Genomic DNA, 6,000 nt, shown 5'->3' with positions numbered 1-6,000 from the left:
ATCCCAGAACTCACGACTCTGAAACAGGATGATTGCAAGTTCAAAGACATCCGGGTCTACCCAGCCAGGCCCTGCCTCCATGAGTCATAAATGAAATTTTAAATGAACAAGTAAGAGTGAAGCCATCTGCTACCAAACACAGATTCCTTCCTGGGAAGGGTGGGGGCGCTGGTGGGTGATTTGCAGTTGTGAGTACTTAAATGATGGAGTCCTTGCAGGTAGGGGAACAAACATTGCACAGAGAGCTGATAGCCATGGGGCATTTGGGCGCCAGACACTGTTTCAGGGCTTTCCAGAGTTTTCATTAAAACTCTCAAGGATGTCTGAAGCAGTCTGATCACAGACTTCCCAGTTAAGAATCTGTGCGCAAGGTCAGACAGTTGCTAAGTAAAGAAGCCACGATGTTTGTTTTGAACGTGATGACTTCAGTGTGGACAGAGGTCAAGTTGTAGCCTGGCCCTGGCCCTGCTGATTGTGGCTGGAGCTCCCCACCCACAACTTCCCTGGAAACAAATCCCATTTCTGCAGCAGCAGCCCTCTGTGCTCTTGCCTCCGAAGCAGACCCGAGGTTGGCTGAAGCTGTGAGCTGATTTTGTAGAGCATGGATTTCCTGTAGTCTGTGCACTTCTCGAGGGATAGTCCCTAGCGTTTAAATTTATCTATCGACTGATTGATATTGCACACTTGAAGATTTGTTTTCGAGTTTTGTGGACACATAAACAAATTAAAACTGTAACATTAATGATTAGGGCATCTTCTTTGACTTCTACAAAGAAGGCTTGACACTAGGGAGACCACACTGTGACCTTCGTTCCATGACCTCTGCCTTCTCACTCCTGGGATTATAGGTGAGAGCAATCATACTTGGCTTTTAAAAATAATCTGTTTAAAGTCTTTAAACATGACCACAGTAATCGGCTACAGGTGCAGAATGGCCCAAAACTCAATGTCAATGAGCTCCCACCTCTGTGTATTTTTAGTGTTACAAAACCATATGTGTTCAGTGAGTAAGTTGAAAATTAGGGAAACAAAATAAGAAAATAAACCTCTTTTCCTACCATCCAAGGATCATTTGTTAATATGATTTTGATTATCTTTTCGGGCAATTTAGATAAAAACATGGGTATTTTATCAATATTTTTCTGAATTCATGATCTTCACTTTTGTAAGTGAAGCTTTTTATGGAGAGATCTGGGGAGGTAGGCTAGCCTTGAACTCACTGTGTGGCTAAGGATGACCTGGGACCACTGATCCTTTACCTCAGCCCCACATGGCAGGTGCATGCCACCAATCCTGGAGCTAGTCAAGTTTTGAAAAACTTTAATTTTGTTTTCCATCCATGTTAAAAATCTTCAGCTGTTCCCCAAGTGCCCTTTACGGCTAGCTAGTCTCTCCAAATGAGAGTCAAAGTCGGGGCCACACGGTAGATGTGATTGTTTCTCTGTTTGGAAGCCAGCGTTACCCATAAGGTTTTTCCATCACACGCAGGGTTACTGCACTGACCAGACCAACGACCCACTGGGATACTTCACCTTCTTGATTTCTTTTGGTGCCTTCTGTTACTTCCATTTGACTTTTTCACTTCCCCCCACCTCTCTTTTTTTTCTTTCTACACACTACAAGTTAGACCTAAAAGTTTGCTTAATTCACATTAAACATTTTAGCAGGATACTTCACAGCGGATGGGTTCCATCTCATTGTCTGTCACAGTGGGAGACCTAATATTTGATGGCTTCCATAAGTGGAACCCAATTGACAGGGTACAAAAAAATCCGTTCTTTTCCATGGTTCATGTACACCCATCTCCTCTTACTAGAAAGATCTTTGGCATGATTTTGGAGGTTTGGAATCCTTGATTCTCCACTACTCTTGTATTTTTGCTTTATAAAAAAAGGTTGGTAATCCTGTAAAAATAATTGATAACCTTGATTCAGGTTGATGATTTCATTAGAGATTGCCAAGGTCTCTTCTTATAGGTGGCATTATTCTATAAAAACAAAGTTTTCTCTTATCAAATGAGGATTTTTGGTTACACTGAAATACAGACCTACTAGAAAGGTAATATAAATATTAAAAAGTTCCCAATATGTTTACTTAATTATAAGCCCAAATGATGACATATTTTTTTAACCATGTAATCATCTAGTCAGGAACTTTCATTGTTTGAGTCTGAAAAACAATCGCTCACAGCCATTTGTCCTGGGTAATAATGAGCCTGTGACATTTCTGGCTCAATGACCTGTGGTCTAGGTCCTAAGGAAATGGTTTGATGGTTGAAAGCACTTGGTGTGGATGCACAAGGCTCTGCGTTTAAGTCTCTGGGCATAGCTGCAGTGCTGTTATCCCCAGTACTGGGTGTGAAGACGTCAGCCTAAACAGACAACTTCAGAATCAGTGAGAGGCTGTCTCAAAGGATAAGGTGGATAGTGATAGAGGCGGACACCCTCGGTGGGTAAAGACTCAGACTAGCATTTGTGCACCACACGTACGTTCACACGTATGCTCCACACACAAACGCCCTCACACAGGGGGAAGTTAGATGCTGAGGGACTCAAAGTCAGTTGTCTTACACTAAAGTGTGCCTTAGACCAGTTCTGAAATTTTGTAAACGCTTATAGAAATGAACTGACAGAGTGAAAGTCACGTTCCATCTGGACTAGTTCAGCCCCTCAGCCCAGAGGAACCCTCCTGCCAAGTGTTCTTTCTAGTGCCCAGAGGCAAGCTCCCTTTCAACATGGAACCGTGCGCTCACTGGAGTGTTTCTAGCTGGAGAATTTCCCCTTTTCACTTAGCAATTCAGACACCAAACTTTGGAATTTGCTGGGTTTAATTTTTTTGATGGTTTATTACTAACTCCCTTGGATGGTACTTTCTATAGTCCACAAACTGGAAAAAGCTTTAATATCTGAATGGTAATCTGACTAACGGCTAAGATTAAACCCAAAGAAAATCATGTCAGTGCGTATTTGAACACTCATATTCCCATACATGCACACACATATGCATGAGATATGTAGGCATGTTCTTTTCATAACGCTAAACTACTGAATTTAGTCCTGAAAGTCTCATGTGAAGACCTAGCTAGGCAAGAGGTGGGAAGGCTGGCCTTCACATCGACAGATGGGAAACTCACAGTTAATTCTCTTGGATATTTCAGTGAATCTTTGATTTAAACATTTCATGTGCAAACTAACGAAATATAACCTTCAATTATGTAAGGATTATGTATATTTTGTAAGGTGGAAGGAGAGATCATTAGAATTCTGCAGTGTGGCCATTAAAGTCACGAGAACCTCGCTGTTTGTTTTCTTCCCCCAAATAGGAAATACACTTCCCAATATTTCCGAATATTTCAGCCAAAGTTTAGAAAATGGGCGGGATACAGAATATGTTACTTAGCATTTGTTACCATAACAAATACATGAGATAACCAACTTACGAGGAAAAGGCGTTTATTTGGACTCATGTCTTTAGAGACTCTAGCTCATGACTGGGTTGCTTTTCAGTCTCTGGTGGAGTGGCTGGTTGATGGTAATGACAGAGACCGAGTACAGCAAAGCGCTATGGCATGACTAGGAGGAGAGAAGGAAAGAGTAAAGGGAGGGGTACAGGAGTACCTCTCAGGGCCACGGCCCGGTGATCTAGAAACCTCCCACTAGCCCTCACCACCCAATAGAATCATACTGTTGCCATTGTTCAAACTTGAGTCTTTGGGGACAATTGAGACCTAGACTATAGCAAGGGACAGGGTGGTGGGCTTGTCCTTCGCTATTACATTTCATTTGTAGTCACTACTATTTATTCAGATTTTACCCATTGAACTGCAGATAGAAACAGACCTTGAAACGTTAGAAGAGCTATCTTATTCTGTCTACTCAAGACCACAGTCAAATTGCAATAGGATTCTGCCCAGAGTTTTCAAAACCTCTGAGGAGGAACCATGTTCATTTCACGTTTACTCCAAATTCTCATGATCTGAAGGGGACTGTTTTTTCCTTGACTGCTGCTGGATCTTGTGACAAGGTTGAGTCCTTCTTTGACAGAGAGCAGAGCTGATTTTTGTTTTTGTACTATCTTTTACCATCTATTCCTGGAATCCCTCGAATTTATTTTAGCATTTGTATTTTCGGGTATTAGTGACATCGAGACTCACCTCAAAGTCTCTGCAGCATGGATGTCCTTGGACTGAGCCAGCAGGACTATAAGGTGAGACATGTGAGGAAAGAAAGCTATCCTTTGTAATATAAGTACTCATCCTCTTTAAATTATAGCACTCGTGAAACTGACAAACATCAGGGAGAATATTAAACACTAACTTCTTGTTGCAGACACTCAATAAAACCGATGCTTCAAAGAGTAAAACTATTAGTTTTATTTATCAGAGTTTAACAGACTCTGGGATCCCTAAGCTGTTCTGCAGGTGGGAAAGTTTGTCACTGAGATTTATTGCACGAGTCTCATTCTTCATCCTTAGAACCAGAGATGAGTCCACTCCCAGGTGCTTTGGGCCCATAAAAGAAAGAGGTCACAGCTTGAGACATCTTTCATTTTCGTTTTCCTCCAGCTTGGGTCTTGGTTGCTAGTCCAGAAATACAGGAGAATTTTATTGAGGTGCTCTGTATTTTGAATATTGAAAGATCTATCGGTTGAGGGGCATTTGCTTCCTCTCAATGTAATTGTGGTAGAACCGAAGCCAAGTACTCTCACATTTCATTGCTTGAAATGGAGAGTCTGTGGCCCCAGCAAGTTCATAAGATGATTCAGGGACCACTCTGAACAGCAAAGTGTTAACCCAGTAACTGTAGCAACTCAGTTCTAGACTGGGTCAACCAAGGCCTCTTAACATGGAAAAACTGTCCTGTGAGACCCTCTCCTCAAAGATGGAGTTCAGATATGGGTAGGGGAGAGAAAAGTTGTTTTTCTGTTCTTTCTTTTGTTTTGGTTTTGTGTATGTGTTTGTGTGGAGAGATACCCGTAAAGCAAGCTAAGAAAGTGATTTTTAAAAGCTCAGTGATTGGTATGGAGATCCACATTAGAACTCCACGTGTACTGTCAGTTAAATGAACAGTTACCGTGTGCTTTGATTACAAAGTTTTAATCTAAAATGTATGATTATATTTGGACTTCTTTCAGTTCCTTTTAATGAAATTGCTTTTCTCTGTGTTATGAAAATAGCAAGTGTATGTGTGTGTGTGTGTGTGTGTGTGTGTGTGTCCTAAAGGTTAATTTTGGGTATCAGACCTCACCTTCCATTTTGTTCGAGCAAGGGTTCTTGTTTTGTTGTGAGTGCCAGGCTAGCTGGCCCTCGAGCTTCTGTGGATTTGCCTGTCTTCATCTGTAGCATGCTGGAGCGATCACAGATGTATATTCTCATCATCAGATTAGCTGGGACCTGGGGATTTGAGCTCAGGTTTTCACACTGTTTGGCAGACACAAAACATCAAGTATGGCCACCCATCCTTAACTCTAGCCTCAGAGGGTAGAGAGAGGAAAGGCGGTCCCAGAGCAAGCTCACTAGTGAAGCCAGCTGTATTTGGCAAGTTCTGGGTTTGGTTGAGAGACCCTGTTCTGTGAATAAGGTTGAAGAGTGATTCAGGATGATTCCTAACATCAGTCTCAGTATGTGTATGTGCACTCATGTGTGAGTACAGTCATGATGTCAGCACCCTACCCAGCAGAAATAGAGGAGAAAGAGGGTGCAGGGTGCCCTCACCCCACCAGCTCTTCAGTGGTCCTTCTGGGAGCAGGCTAAGTAATCTCTGCTTTCATCCCACAGAGCAACTTTAATCGCAAGACTGCATGGAGGGCTGGGGAATACAGAGTTTGTTCTAGGTGGTTCTGACAGGCTGAAAACCCAGGATACCATTCCTGTGGACGTTCAGGTGGTTGTGATCCACAGGCTAAATTTATCTACTACTTTTCTTAGGACATAGCCACACCCATCCATTTGGGTAATATCTATGGCCACAATTGCCTTACACTAAAATCTCAGACCAACTG

Source organism: Rattus rattus, chromosome 14 (assembly GCF_011064425.1).
Source record: "Rattus rattus isolate New Zealand chromosome 14, Rrattus_CSIRO_v1, whole genome shotgun sequence".
NCBI classification, from domain to species: Eukaryota; Metazoa; Chordata; class Mammalia; order Rodentia; family Muridae; genus Rattus; species Rattus rattus.
Note: the sequence above shows the minus strand (reverse complement) of the source record.